General features: G+C 38.6%; 1 protein-coding gene and 1 pseudogene across 4 annotated transcripts in view; one reads left to right on the top strand and one right to left on the bottom strand.

Moving 5' to 3' along the window:
- LOC119742888 overlaps positions 1 to 1,527 on the bottom strand; it is a 34,936-nt gene extending 33,409 nt beyond the window's left edge. For 3 of the 4 annotated variants that reach the window (XM_038219128.1, XM_038219127.1, XM_038219126.1), the window contains exon 1: positions 1,367 to 1,525. The gene's annotated coding sequence lies outside the window, so the exon portion shown is untranslated. Of the gene's footprint in view, positions 1 to 1,366 lie in introns of all 4 variants that reach the window. The other variant, XM_038219130.1, reaches the window with a different exon arrangement.
- A 240-nt stretch (positions 1,528 to 1,767) lies between these two features.
- Positions 1,768 to 9,378, top strand: LOC119742887 (annotated as a pseudogene).
- Positions 9,379 to 16,797: the final 7,419 nt, after the last annotated feature.

Here is a 16,797-nt window from a genome sequence, read left to right as displayed (position 1 = left end):
TTTGTTTTTTTATTGCTCAAAAATCACCTTTACAATCAAAGCAGTTTTTCCTCAATTATAATGACACCCGTTTTGCAATTTTGAACGGATTTTTGGGATAGAAACCATGATTTTCCTGCGCGGTTTGTGCCTTGCGATTCAGCGCGCCTAGCCCCATAAATGTGGCCTATTTACTGGACTGCCTCCGTAAACATAGGCCACACATCCACATGTACAAAAATCGTGATGACTTTCATGACTTTGCCAAATTTTGATTTTCACATTTAGGCTTAGTTTGTAGGATTTTTTTTGCTTTAGAAGCATACTCACCCTCTTTATAGGCTAGTCAGAAAGTGCTGCCTTTTTCAGATGTCTAATTTTTGTGAAATTTCATGTTGAAATTTTGATACGCAAACGTGTAAAAATGAATCTGGAAATTTCACGAAAAATATACATCTGAAAAAGGCAGCACTTTCTGATTAGCCTATAAAGAGGGTGAGTATGCTTCTAAAGCAAACAAAACCTACAAACTAAGCCTAAATGTGAAAATCAAAATTTGGCAAAGTCGACACGATTTTTGTACATGTGGATGTGTGGCCTATGTTTACGGAGGCGGGGGTCAGACAAGTCGACCGTTGAGACAACTCGACTTGGGACAAGTCGACCGTTGAGACAACTCGACCGTTGAGACAACTCGACCGTATGTGCGATAAATGGAAAGACAAGTCGACCGTTGAGACAAGTCGCCTCGCATGTTTTTGGGCCTAGTTTTGGGGATTTTTGACGGCGGCCGATCGCCGTTCGGGAGTGATGACACATGAGGTTTTTTTGTTGCTACAGAGCCGATATAGCACAGCGTGATTGTTTTTGCCGGGCCTGTGCGCCCACTTGCCGCGCCGGTTGACATGCTCGTGTGCCGGGCCGGGCCCGATCCTCGCGGGCAGGGCGCGCCGGCCCAACGCGACGGCCACCAGATCGGATCGCCCTCTGTGCATCGAGTATTCCCGCGCCGCGCCCGGGACCGGTCCTGCCACAGATTTTTGCAACTTTTTCCGCTCCACGTGTATACATTTCCATTAAGTCGAGCTGTCTCAACGGTCGAGTTGTCCCGAGTCGAGTTGTCTCAACGGTCGACTTGTCTCAACGGTCGACTTGTCTGACATTCACGGAGGCAGTCCAGTAAATAGGCCGCATTTATGGGGCTACAGCGCGCCGTGCGTGGCTATGGATGCCACGCTATACAATACACGCAGTACGTCTATGGCCACTTCTTGCAGTACGTTTCACTAAATACAATAATGCAGATTTCACCAATAGCTAATATAAACAACAAAATTAATGTTACCATTTATTAAATGGTTAAATAAAATTAGTAATACTGACGTACCAGTAATAAGAAAGTGGCAAAGGTAACAACAGGTACAGTTTCGGCCACTCGGAAGACAGCGCCGTACAGTCGCGTGTTTATGTTGTTGAATGCTGCCCTCATGTGTCGTTCGATGGGCATGCAAGCTCTTTCGAAACATCGGCCTCCATCGCAGTTCACAACTGCTTCAGGTTCATATACTGAACTGGCATCCTTCTTTTTTTTAACGAGACGCATACGTCTCCCGTAACGGAAGTCCAATAATACCTATTTGTCTATTCTTATTTGACAACTGACGCTTTCTGAGTAGCTGTGTGGAAATTTCATAATCTTCAAATAATTATAGTAGACAAAGCCGCAGCTGAGAATGAATCGAATTTTCAGAAACCCTTTAAACCCATGTTTTCTTTTTTTTCTGGAGGGTGAGAGTTTTTCCCCTTGAATCCCCCCCCCCGAATTTATGTGATTATTCAAGACAAAGGAGTTATTGAAAATGGCTATCTATGTGGTAGGTACCCAAGAGATTGTGGAAAATTGTTTAATAATCCTTACTTTTAGGACACCTCTATTTTTTACAAGTTCTGTTCAAGAAAACTGACTTTTGCAGATGACTGTCCAGTACCAATTGACTTTTGCAGGCTAAAGCAGTCTTTTTTCTGGTTTTGAAAGCACTTTCAAAAAAATGTGACTTTCCTACCTTTTTTCACAGTCAGACATGCATGTTGTAGTTCTAACACGCGTGAAAGCCCTACATAATGAAAGCCCGATGCTGATTGGCTGCTAAAAAAAATAATTAAGATGTTTATTTTTTGTCAGCCAATCAGCATCGAGCTTTCATTGCATCGAGCTTTCACGTTTGCCATCTTGGTTTTTGAGTCTGTTTTCTGGTTGTCATCGTCATCTTTTACCCCTCAATTTCCCTCTAAAATCAAAGCCCTGCCCTCTTTCCACAAACTTAAACTGGGAAAAGTTCCGTACTCGGACGTCAATTTATCTGCTGCCAAACATATTATGTGTCATTTAGTCAGCTGTTTTGGTGGAGTCTTTCCCTTCCTATATAGGAACGGGGTCCTAAAAGTAAGGATTACCAATTGTTTATATTCTTTAGTTGGACACCTCGTCGCAAAAGTAATTTTAAGAAAGCAAAATGTAAAATTGTCCAGTTTCCGGACACTTCACAATGAATATTGAATGGCTGCTGCTACGGTATTCGGTTACTCCTAGAACTATGATGCTCCGCGTGAGCGGAGCCGCATAGACACAGAACCCCACAAAATGGTTAATTGCAGCACAATCCCTCATGACATATCGTCAGTCCACCAAAAACGACCAGGATATGTTTTGACGCACTCGCATTCAATTTGCGTTGGACAACACGCGCTATCCGCTGCCTCAATTATGGTGAGTCGAGGATACTCATGTAAGTTGCGCCTAACAAACATCGGTGGATTCTGTCGGTTTTTAGGCCAAAATGATGAAAAATATGCCCTTTCCGCACTGAGCCAACCTGACACTAGAAACGTGCACAAAGATAATGATCGATCACTGATTTTCGGTCCGCTCGGAGCACGCTGCGGGGGAGCGGTACTTGCACTTGTACGCATGAGCGTATCATTTGCTTGCGGCGAACAGAAAATCATCAATCGATCAAATCTGCGTACACGTTTCAAGAGTCAGGTTGGCTCAGTGCGGAAAGGGCATATTTTTCCATCATTATGGCCTAAAAACCGACAGAATCCAGCGATGTTTGTTAGGCGCAACTTATGTGCGTATGTCATGAGGTATTGTATGGAGTTTATGGGCAAATTGTGCAGCGGTTCTGTAGAAAATGTCTATGTTTTGATGAACGTTTTTGTACTTAGTTGGTGTGTTGTAGTAGCAAACAATTTTGCGAGGTTCTCTGTCCATGAGGCTTCGCTACGCGGAGCATCATAGTTCTAGGAGTGACTGCTAGGGTAGTACTCAGTACTCCCTACTATTCTACATCACTTCCTTGTGTTGGTTCAGAATCAGAGGTGTTGGAAAGAATGTTGCAACCTGATGCTGCTTTTTCCCTCATATATCATCTCAATGAAGGTCAGTCATTGCAAAAATGATAAAACATGAATCTGGGACTGAGAAACATTTCCAATTTTGTTAGGAAATACTGAATTTTTTTTTGACTCTCCATAGACTTTTTACACAACCGCTGAAGTAGCGTCAGGTTGCAACATTCTTTCCGAGGTGACTGTTGGCTCCCAACGAAAGCCTTCTAAAACCTCTTCCACCGCCTCAAAAGAGATCCCATCTGCGAGTGGTTTCTTTGTTAAATGTTTTATGCCTGGTTTTTATGAACTACCACTTTGAAAACTCATTCATTAATTAGACATAGGCATTTGCCCGTGGTCTCCTCCTCAAATTATACACAGTTGGGATCACTGGCGCCGCTCCCACCACAGCCCGTCTTTCCAGTGCTGCTGCTTTCAGTTCGTTGGTGTCACACCCAGACCATTCAGGGATGTTGTCCACCCAGCGCATCTTTGGCCGGCCCACGGAGTGACGACATCCCACTGACATCCCATCCACAACAGCTGCCGCCATGCCGCCATGCCGCACCACATGGCACAACCATGCTGCCTTTCGTTCCATCACAGTGCTACTGCTGAAGCACCACCGGTCGACGATCATCTCCATCAGTCTTTCATTTGTCACATGATCTTGCCACTTGATATTGAGCAGGTGGTTCGGCCAAAACTGTCTAGGCGTATGACGTCAGCTGCCTTCAACGACAGGGTGGTGGCACCATACAGTACCCTTGATATGACTAGGGCCCGAGCAAGCTGTACCTTTACCTCAAGGCTGACGCGGGGAGAGCGCAGATACTTGCACTGCCGAAGAGTGGATCTGCCCATACCTAACCGCATCCGAACCTCCTTGCTGTCCTTGTTGAAAACTGCTGTGAAGATTTGGATTTGAGTAGAAAATGAGATTTTCTACTGATTTTATTGAAGTAGCCGTTTTATACATTCACAATTTTTTTTTTTACATCATACATGTTTACTTGACAGTTTTTCTCATGTTTTTTTTTCCGCAACTGTAGGCGCATCCATCAGTGCGGATGAAAGGCGCCGAGGCAGACTGGACACCCATACAATGCACAGACAGGGAGTGTAGCCACTCCTTGATGAAGGCTCCGCATCTGCACTGTCCATTCTGCTCCCAGGACAGTCTCTTCACTGATGAGATTCTCCTCAAGGCGCACTACAGGGTCAAGCACGTGGATAAAGGCATCAACTTTGGGGGTGAGTTTGCATTTGGGAACAAGACCAAGCGCTTGCATACATGTGACTGGATCCCAAGAAATATGTTTTAGGTTAAGCCAAAGGACAATGTTTTTCACTTTCTCTTCACAGGTCATGCTACAAGATGACTTTTAAGGTCCATGTGAGTTGAATGCAACACTTGTCTAAGTGACAAGCCTGCCGAGTGCAGCAAGATCCATCAGGTCAAAAGTCTGAAGGCCAAATTGCCTCTGAGTCTGTGGTCCTAGAACGCAGCAGGATACAACTGAGGCATTGTTCAATGGGATTAGCTCTCATTGTTTCAGAACTGGCTGTTAATGCACTGGTGTTGATAGCTGAAATGCAGCAAAGTGCACCAGACTTTTCCACCTGATGCACTGTGCTGCATGTGGCAGAGGGTTAATTAAGATAAGTTGAAGGCAGTGGACAGCAGGACAAGATAGTGGCATTTGTGGAAGTTTTATGAAATTGACAGATACCTGGGCTGGTTATTCTTAGCAGATACCAGTGTTTGATAGACTCAATTGTCACAGGCCATGCCCAAGCGCCGGCTGTGTCTCAGGAAAAACTTTACATCCAGCCTGCCTGAACAAGAGTCCTAACTCAGGTCAATAGCTTACTTGTGCCTGTTACAGCAAGAGAACCATATAAAAAGATCCACAGTTCATGTTTTGTCAAAGTGCATATAGCTGTCAGCTTTTGTCAAAATTGCCAAAGCAATCCTCTACTGTATCCCTCCCCAGGTCTTAAAATATTGCAGTGATGTAGATCCTGCATCATCCACGGCATCATTCACGAGCAGAAATACTTCAAGGGTGCCCACTCGCACTGCTACCACTGTCACAACGGGTTCAGCAGGAGGGACAAGGCTATGAAGCACTACCAGCAACACTTCCGTAATCCAGAGACCACAATACAGAAAGTTATTACTCGGGTACAGTATGTCATGGTCAATTTTACAATCATGTACTTCATTTTATCCCAGTGGGCACATCAGACTGCACGTACAATACATGTAAACCACAATTCATAAATACCTATGGCAGTTTATCCATTCCTGTTGGTCGAGAAGCTGCTATGTGGCTGGTCTTAAACGGATGATAAAGACATGGCTGGCTGGTCTTCAACTCTTTTCCAGTCTCACTTGAAATTTTGGCTCCTATGAAATCCAGTGCCTCTTTCCATTTTATTGGTCCTCACGTAGGCATGCGCAATGCTACCAGTGAGTCAGTATTTTATAGTCCTAAATTCACAACACAACGCCCCAGGTGCGTTTTGCATGACATCGCGCAGTATGTGCGACGCGTGTGCCTATCTCCAAAAAAGGAGATGTTAACATCTTACTCGCGAGCTGGACACTCCATTATTTAGCTAAAGAGGGGTGTTAAAAAAACATGAAGTGAACTTGTTGAGCAAAATCAGGTTTTTTTACCAAAAGGTTTGGATTTTTTTGACTGAATAGGTATTTATGAATGGGAATAAATATGTGCTTGGTCGGTATTTAAGTTTAAGACCGCTTGGAGTCTGGGTCCTGATAAATACCATCGCCTTCGACTCCAAGCGGTTTTAAACAGAGTGATTAAGACCTTCCAAGCATACTTTTATTCCCTTTAAACTGCATCAACAGTGATAAGCTATTAAACATTGGCACAGGTGGGTAAACTACCATGGTTCACTCAGAAAATGTTGTAAATTCCTGATGCTTGTATTCCGGAGCTCATTGGACTTATTTATAGCTTTAAAGACTCTCTGAAATAAATTTCCTAATCAAACATTTGACTCAAGTATTTATTCTTTTGAGAATGATTAGAGACACCTTTTTGGCTCAAACTGTTTGAAAATGCACTTATTTTTTTAACCTTCGCAGTTTCAGTGCTGTTTCAAGACAACTGAGTGTGCCGTTGCTGTAATGTAATGGTCCCCTTTAATCTGCATGAAAAAAAAACCAAAACAATGAAATAAATTTAATCAGTTGAAATTGATGTACCTTGTGAGCAGGTATGGTGGTTTACAAGGATTTTGGTGGATTTTATCAAATGCCAACACTTAGGGTCTTTCAAAATAATTAAGTTTGAACTTTAATTTTTCCTTGTACATTTGCGGTGTAAATTGAATCTTTTGCAACCCTGCAGGTTTTGTCTCATTGAATCATCCTCAACCACTTCACTCCACCATTTTACCCAGTATGTCAACTAGATCTTCACTACATACACTGACCCAGCACCCAACAGTGCCAGCCTGGTAACACACCTCATAGTCCCCCAGTCACAGCAGCCATCGGAGACGGACACATCATCCCCGGGGCTATGAGCAGACTGACGGGCAGCAGCCGCAAATCGAGTACCAGTATGCCTGCATCAATGATCCGAGCCAGAGCACTGCCAATGGGGAAGGTAAGATGGTAAGAATATTAACCCTGACCCTCCAAGAATCCTTCAGCATCTACCCAGAGGTTAAGGTGGATAATGCCACCAGCAGTGAAGGATAATTAGAAGAAGCTGACCAAAAAGCCAAGGGGGAGGCATTTGATACAAGGAAGCACTCTCCCCCCCCCCCCCCCCCCCAACCCATCCCCCCCCAACCCATCCCCCCCCCCCCCCAACTTTGTTTTCAATTGATATATCGTGAATTCATATGAAAGAAGGGAATGGGTAGACAACAGCATGTTTAATATAGTTGTCTTCACTCCTGCACTTGTTTAAAAAATAAATAAAACAACCACCAAAAATTCAGCATTTTTTTAAGGGGGTTGGGGTGGGTGAGAGCCAATATTGCCAGTGGATTTTACAAATTGGAATTTAAAGGTGCAAAGAGTGTGCCACTGGTGTTATTTTAAGTTGATTGAATTTTGGAAGACTCGAAGGTTTTAAGCAAAAAAAAAATATAATAAGTCAGGGTGGCAATACATTTTGAAAGCTGACTTCAACAGTTAATTAAATATTGGAATTTGTTAGGAATAAGGTTTGAAAAAGTGAGTGATTGCTTGCACCCAGTTACAAGGAATTACATGTTCTTGACACACTGCATCATTGGGGACTTTCTTGCCTGTATCCTGTTTTTACCGCTACATATCATCTGTCCCATTCAAGCGCAACATATATGTCGACCTTTCTACTCCATAAACTCCTCCCATCATTTCCCCTCTTTGTGTAGCCCACACCTGGAGTGACCTTTTGATGACCGACTTTCATTATTACAGGAATCATTATCCAGGATAATTGCTTAACCTTTCCCTCTCGTAAACAGTTGTCCTTATTGAAATACCAGACGTAGGAAGCCAAGAGGATTTGGAGGACGAGACTTGCTACACAGAGCACAACTTGTCGCTGCTGCTGCAGGAGAAGGAAAGTCTGGAGAAGACTCTTGAGGAGGAGCAGACCACGTTGGCCCAGACAGAGCACAGGATGAAAGGCACTATAGAAAGGCTTCGTACAAAGGTGAGTGGGCATTCCATCTGGTCTTGGTCTAAGAATGAGTTTGGATCTTGTTCCCTGCATGCAACAGGTACCAAGGACGTCAATCGCTTCTCAAAAGTGGGAGGGGGGACATACCTTGATCAGAACTAATGCAGGCACACTAATGCGACTGCGTTCTTTCAGTGGTCAGATTTCTGTTAGGATGCCAGCTGTCATGGCTGTGGGCGATCATGGTGTGCACTGTTGTCATTGCTCTACATTTTCTACACGTTCTACGTTGTTCTATGCGCTGACGCTGCTTATGATAAATGCAGACAAACCGTTGCACACATTTTGTACACAAGCTCAGATGTGTAGTTTATCCTTGTGTAGAGGATTCGTGGTTTCACTCATACTCTAGTTGCACTAAATAACTGGGCAACAACACATGTGCTTTCTTAAGCATTCATGCTCCAACTGCACACATCATAAAGTGCATAAATGTCAGACTTTGGGGTGCATTGTCATGGTTGTGATTGGTTACACATCATGGGGCAGAGCCTAATGGATTGGTCTATTAAAATTCCATCTGTAAACAAATAATTTCTCTGCCCATCCGTCTTGCCCTCCAGGTTGAGTATTTGTCCAACACAAACACGTCACTCAAGCAGCAGCTGTCCATGATTCACAGGTCCAGTTTGAAACATCTAACCAACGACAGCGAGAACCAGTCCATTTTGCAAGAGTTACTGCAACACATATCTGAGCAGCACACCCAGCTGCTGCACCACCATCTAGCACAGCTACGGCTGTACACTCAGGCCTGCGCATTATCCAAATCAGCCCCCGAGGAATCTGCAGCTGAATCTACAGTCTTGGTACCAGACCTGGCTGACCAATCACAGGACATCTCACACATGTCCATGATGTCGTCCTCGGAGGGCACCCTTGGGAACATGGAGCAGACAGTCGTCATGACGATAACGTCTGAGGAGGATTCGGAGCCGCTCGGCAACATCGTGGATAACCCCGGAGATACTGTGGGACATGACTCCTTGACTTTGGATAAGGACGTTCACTTGTCACCAAATGACATTCTGTACCAACTGACAAGCGAGGGACTGTCACCAAGACATGCCACCTCTGAGTCGGGTCACGTTTATCAATCAGGTAGAACTCATTCACATCACAACACAGGCTGTGATGTCACGCAACAGGATTTTCACAAGAACAAAAGTTGAAAATTGGTTCTTTCCAACAGCATGCCAAATGAGGGACCACCATTAAAATGTGGGAGAACTAACAGCCTGAAAGCCACTTAACTAAATAAAACCGGACATATTTTGTAAACAGTGTACACTCAGTGTTGTCTTAGGGCTTAGTTGGGGGGGGGGGGGGACTTGAACTAATGAGTTGAGTCTTCATGGAAGTTTGTCTTACCTGAATGAAAAATTTTACCAAAGCAACTGGCCTTGGTCTCTCCTATCTTTTCGAGTTCTCGATGGGCAATCCCGAATCCGCTCAGTGAATGGGCGTCGTTGTAGGCCCAAACAGATCCATGTAGGTCCTCAAATCTATGACTGAAACATAAACGATGCAATTATGATTAACATTGAAACATTTGGTCGTATGTATAAAAATTAGCATTTGCTTTTTTTTTTACTACATATTTTTAAGCATAACTTTTATTTGCATGAATAAAAATGAGAGCAAATGCTTTCACTATTTGCTTCAAGCTAAAAGTATTTGCTTTTTTACTTTTTGGCTTTTGCTAGACTAGAAGTGTGGACTGGTTTCAAACTTGAAAAAAATATAAATTTCAATTGACCTCAAAATTAATAAAATTTTAAAATCTAAAACTCCAACTGTGCGACTTGAACCAGCAACCTTCAGAAGTTCAGATTTAGGGTCATCAGTCCGTATTACTTGATTAAGCACAACTTCACACTATTTTGTGGTTACAAAATTAACTGTAGAGTTTCAATTGACCTAAAAAGTAGTAAAATTTTGAAATCTAAAATTCCCAGCGTGGGAATGAACCTGCAACCTTTTGATTTAGAGTCAGCAGTCTGAACCACTGCACTAAGCATAATTTCATGCTTTTTAGTGGTTACGGAATTAACTATCAAGTTTCAATTTACCCAAAAGAAATAAAATTTTAAAATCTAAAATTCCCACCCTGGATTTGAACCCACAACCTTAAAATTTAAAGTCAGCAGTCCGTACCATTGTACTTAGCATAATTCCACTGTTTTTATTGGTTAAAAAATTAACTATAAAGTTTCAATTTACCCAAAAAGAAATAAAATTTTAAAATCTTTAATTCCCTTCCTAGATTTGAACCCACAACCTTCAGATTTCGAGTCAGCAGTCCATACCATTGGACTTAGCATAATTTCACACTTTTTACAGGTTACGAAATTAACTATGAAGTTTTAATTTACCCAAAAAGTAATAAAATTTGAAAATCTAAAATTTCCACCCTGGATTTCAACCCACAACCTTCAGATTTTGAGTCAGCAGTCCGTACCATTGGACTAAGCATAATTTTACACTTTTTAAAGGTTACGAAATTAACTATAATGTTTTAATTTACCCAAAAAGTAATAAAATTTTAAAATCTAAAATTCCCACCCTGGATTTGAACCCACAACCTTCAGATTTCGAAGTCAGCAATCCATACCATTGGACTTAGCATAATTTCACACTTTTAAGTGGTTACGAAATTAACTATCAAGTTTAAATTTACCCAAAAAGAAATAAAATTTTAAAATCTAAAATGCCCCCCCTGGAATTGAACCCGCAACCTTCAGATTTTGAGTCGGTAGTCCATACCATTGGACTAAGCATAATTTCACACTTGTTAAAGGTTACGAAATTAACTATAATGTTTTAATTTACCCAAAAAGTAATAAAATTTTAAAATCTAAAATTCCCACCCTGGATTTGAACCCACAACCTTCAGATTTAGAGTCAGTAGTCCATACCATTGGACTTAGCATAATTTCACACTTTTTAGTGGTTACGAAATTAACTATAATGTTTAAATTTACCCAAAAAGAAATAAATTTTAAAATCTAAAATTCCCCCCCTGGAATTGAACCCGCAACCTTCAGATTTCGAGTCGATAGTCCATACCATTGGACTAAGCCTAATTTCACACATGTAAAGGGTTACGAAATTAACTATAATGTTTTAATTTACCAAAAAAGTAACAAAATTTTAAAATCTAAAATTCCCACCCTGGAATTGAACCCACAACCTTCAGATTTTGAGTCAGAAGTCCATCCCATTGGACTAAGTGTAATTTCACGATTTTTAAATGTTACGAAATTAACTATGAAGTTTCAATTTACCCAAAAATATATAAAATCTAAAATCTAAAATTTCCAACCTGGATTTGAACCCGCAACCTTCAGTTTTAGAGTCGGCAGTCCATACCATTGGACTACGCATAATTTCACACTTTTTAGTGGTTACGAAATTAACTATGAAGTTTAAATTTACCCAAAAAGACATAAAATTTTAAAATCTAAAATTTCCACCCTGGATTTGAACCCACAACCTTCAGATTTAGAGTCAGTAGTCCATACCATTGGACTAAGCATAATTTCACACTTTTTAGCGGTTACGAAATAAACTATATTGTTTCAATTTACCCAAAAAATAATAAAATTTTAAAATCTAAAATTCCCACCCTGGAATTGAACCCACAACCTTCAGATTTCAAGTCAGCAGTCCATACCATTGGACTAAGCATAATTTCACTCTTTTTAGTGGTTACGAAATTAACTATGAAGTTAAATTTACCCCAAAAGACATAAAATTTCAAAAACCAAAACTCCACCCCTGGATTTGAACCCACAACCTTCAGATTTCAAGTCAGCCGTCCGTACCATTGGACTAAGCATAATTTCACACTTTTTAGTGGTTACAAAATTAACTATCAAGTTTAAATTTACCCAAAAGAACTAAATTTTAAAATCTAAAATTCCCCCCCCCCTGGAATTGAACCCTCAACCTTCAGATTTCGAGTCAGTAGTCCATACCATTGGACTAAGCCTAATTTCACACTTTTTAAAGGTTACGAAATTAACTATAATGTTTTAATTTACCCAAAAAAGTAATAAAATTTAAAATCTAAAATTCCCAGCCTGGAATTGAACCCACAACCTTCAGATTTCGAGTCAGTAATCCATACCATTGGACTAAGTGTAATTTCACAATTTTTAAAGGTAACGAAATTAACTATAATGTTTTAATTTACCCAAAAAAGTAATAAAATTTTAAAATCTAAAATTTCCACCCTGGAATTGAACCCACAACCTTCAGATTTCAAGTCAGTAGTCCATACCATTGGACTAAGTGTAATTTCACAATTTTTAAATGTTACGAAATTAACTATGAAGTTTCAATTTACCCAAAAATAAATAAAATCTAAAATTTCCAACCTGGATTTGAACTCGCAACCTTCAGATTTAGAGTCAGCAGTCCATACCATTGGACTAAGTGTAATTTCACAATTTTTAAAGGTAACAAAATTAATTATAATGTTTTAATTTACCCCAAAAAGTAATAAAATTTTAAAATCTAAAATTCCCACCCTGGAATTGAACCCACAACCTTCAGATTTCAAGTCAGCAGTCCATACCATTGGACTAAGCATAATTTCACACTTTTTAGTGGTTACGAAATTAACTATAAAATTTAATTTACCCAAAAAGACATAAAATTTTTAAATCCAAAATTCCACCCTGGATTTGAACCGACAACCTTCAGATTTAGAGTCAGTAGTCCATACCATTGGACTAAGTGTAATTTCACAATTTTAAAGGTTACAAAATTAACTATAATGTTTAATTTACCCCAAAAAGTAATAAAATTTTAAAATCTAAAATTCCCACCCTGGAATTGAACCCACAACCTTCAGATTTCAAGTCAGCAGTCCATACCATTGGACTAAGCATAATTTCACACTTTTTAGTGGTTACGAAATTAACTATGAAGTTAAATTTACCCCAAAAGACATAAAATTTCAAAAACTAAAACTCCCACCCTGGATTTGAACCCACAACCTTCAGATTCAAGTCAGCCGTCCATACCATTGGACTAAGCATAATTTCACACATTTTAGTGGTTACAAAATTAACTATCAAGTTTAAATTTACCCAAAAAGAACTAAAATTTTAAAATCTAAAATTCCCCCCCTGGAATTGAACCCGCAACCTTCAGATTTAGAGTCAGTAGTCCATACCATTGGACTAAGCCTAATTTCACACTTTTTTAAAGGTTACGAAATTAACTATCATGTTTTAATTTACCCAAAAAAGTAATAAAATTTTAAAATCTAAAATTCCACCCTGGAATTGAACCCACAACCTTCAGATTTCGAGTCAGTAGTCCATACCATTGGACTAAGTGTAATTTCACAATTTTTAAAGGTTACGAAATTAACTATATGTTTTAATTTACCCAAAAAAGTAATAAAATTTGAAAATCTAAAATTCCCACCCTGGATTGAACCCACAACCTTCAGATTTCGAGTCAGTAGTCCATATCATTGGACTAAGTGTAATTTCACAATTTTTAAATGTTACGAAATTAACTATGAAGTTTCAATTTACCCAAAAATAAATAAATCTAAAATTTCCAACCTGGATTTGAACCCGCAACCTTCAGATTTAGAGTCAGCAGTCCATACCATTGGACTAAGAAAAATTTCACACTTTTTGTGGTTACGAAATTAACTATGAAATTTAAATTACCCAAAAAGACATAAAATTTAAAATCTAAAATTCCCACCCTGGATTTGAACCCACAACCTTCAGATTTAGAGTCAGTAGTCCATACCATTGGACTTAGCATAATTTCACACTTTTTAGTGGTTACGAAATTAACTATAATGTTTAAATTTACCCAAAAAGAAATAAATTTTAAAATCTAAAATTCCCCCTGGAATTGAACCCGCAACCTTCAGATTTTGAGTCGATAGTCCATACCATTGGACTAAGCCTAATTTCACACTTGTAAAGGGTTACGAAATTAACTATAATGTTTTAATTTACCCAAAAAGTAACAAAATTTTAAAATCTAAAAATTCCGACCCTGGAATTGAACCCACAACCTTCAGATTTTGAGTCAGAAGTCCATCCCATTGGACTAAGTGTAATTTCACAATTTTAAATGTTACGAAATTAACTATGAAGTTTCAATTTACCCAAAAATATATAAAATCTAAAATCTAAAATTTCCAACCTGGATTTGAACCCGCAACCTTCAGATTTAGAGTCGGCAGTCCATACCATTGGACTAAGCATAATTTCACACTTTTTAGTGGTTACGAAATTAACTATGAAGTTTAAATTTACCCAAAAAGACATAAAATTTTAAAATCTAAAAATTTCCACCCTGGATTTGAACCCACAACCTTCAGATTTAGAGTCAGTAGTCCATACCATTGGACTAAGCATAATTTCACACTTTTTAGCGGTTACGAAATAAACTATATTGTTTCAATTTACCCAAAAAATAATAAAATTTTAAAATCTAAAATTCCCACCCTGGAATTGAACCCACAACCTTCAGATTTCAAGTCAGCAGTCCATACCATTGGACTAAGCATAATTTCACTCTTTTTAGTGGTTACGAAATTAACTATGAAGTTAAATTTACCCCAAAAGACATAAAATTTAAAAACCAAAACTCCACCCTGGATTTGAACCCACAACCTTCAGATTTCAAGTCAGCCGTCCATACCATTGGACTAAGCATAATTTCACACTTTAAGTGGTTACAAATTAACTATCAAGTTTAAATTTACCCAAAAAGAACTAAATTTTAAAATCTAAAATTCCCCCCCCTGGATTTGAACCCGCAACCTTCAGATTTCGAGTCAGTAGTCCATACCATTGGACTAAGCATAATTTCACACTTTTAAAGGTTACGAAATTAACTATAATGTTTTAATTTACCCAAAAAGTAATAAAATTTTAAAATCTAAAATTCCCAGCCTGGAATTGAACCCACAACATTCAGATTTCGAGTCAGTAATCCATACCATTGGACTAAGTGTAATTTCACAATTTTAAAGGTTACGAAATTAACTATAATGTTTTAATTTACCCAAAAAAGTAATAAAATTTTAAAATCTAAAATTTCCACCCTGGAATTGAACCCACAACCTTCAGATTTCAAGTCAGTAGTCCATACCATTGGACTAAGTGTAATTTCACAATTTTTAAATGTTACGAAATTAACTATGAAGTTTCAATTTACCCAAAAAATAAATAAAATCTAAAATTTCCAACCTGGATTTGAACTCGCAACCTTCAGATTTAGAGTCAGCAGTCCATACCATTGGACTAAGCATAATTTCACACTTTTTGTGGTTACGAAATTAACTATAAAATTAAATTTACCCAAAAAGACATAAAATTTTTAAATCTAAAATTTCCACCCTGGATTTGAACCGACAACCTTCAGATTTAGAGTCAGTAGTCCATACCATTGGACTAAGCCTAATTTCACACTTTTTAAAGGTTACGAAATTAACTATCATGTTTTAATTTACCCAAAAAGTAATAAAATTTTAAAATCTAAAATTCCCACCCTGGAATTGAACCCACAACCTTCAGATTTCAAGTCAGTAGTCCATACCATTGGACTAAGGGTAATTTCACAATTTTTAAAGGTTACGAAATTAACTATATTGTTTTAATTTACCCAAAAAAGTAATAAAAGTTGAAAATCTAAAATTTCCACCCTGGAATTGAACCCACAACCTTCAGATTTCGAGTCAGTAGTCCATATCATTGGACTAAGTGTAATTTCACAATTTTTAAATGTTACGAAATTAACTATGAAGTTTCAATTTACCCAAAAATGAATAAAATCTAAAATTTCCAACCTGGATTTGAACCCGCAACCTTCAGATTTAGAGTCAGCAGTCCATACCATTGGACTAAGCATAATTTCACACTTTTTGTGGTTACGAAATTAACTATAAAATTTAAATTTACCCAAAAAGTAATAAAATTTTAAAATCTAAAATTCCCACCCTGGAATTGAACCCACAACCTTCAGATTTCAAGTCAGCAGTCCATACCATTGGACTAAGCATAATTTCACACTTTTTAGTGGTTACGAAATTAACTATGAAGTTAAATTTACCCCAAAAGACATAAAATTTCAAAAACCAAAACTCCCACCCTGGATTTGAACCCACAACCTTCAGATTTCAAGTCAGCATCCGTACCATTGGACTAAGCATAATTTCACACATTTAGTGGTTACAAAATTAACTATCAAGTTTAAATTTACCCAAAAAGAACTAAATTTTAAAATCTAAAATTCCCCCCTGGAATTGAACCCGCAACCTTCAGATTTAGAGTCAGTAGTCCATACCATTGGACTAAGCCTAATTTCACACTTTTTTAAAGGTTACGAAATTAACTATCATGTTTAATTTACCCAAAAAAGTAATAAAATTTTAAAATCTAAAATTCCCACCCTGGAATTGAACCCACAACCTTCAGATTTCGAGTCAGTAGTCCATACCATTGGACTAAGTGTAATTTCACACTTTTTAAAGGTTACGAAATTAACTATATTGTTTTAATTTACCCAAAAAAGTAATAAAATTTGAAAATCTAAAATTTCCACCCTGGAATTGAACCTACAACCTTCAGATTACGAGTCAGTAGTCCATATCATTGGACTAAGTGTAATTTCACAATTTTTAAATGTTACGAAATCAACTATGAAGTTTCAATTTACC

Source organism: Patiria miniata, unplaced genomic scaffold (genome assembly GCF_015706575.1).
Source record: "Patiria miniata isolate m_02_andy unplaced genomic scaffold, ASM1570657v1 HiC_scaffold_6, whole genome shotgun sequence".
NCBI lineage: Eukaryota > Metazoa > Echinodermata > Asteroidea > Valvatida > Asterinidae > Patiria > Patiria miniata.
The sequence above is the reverse complement of the archived record's forward strand: the minus strand, read 5'-3'. Positions and strand labels throughout refer to the sequence as shown.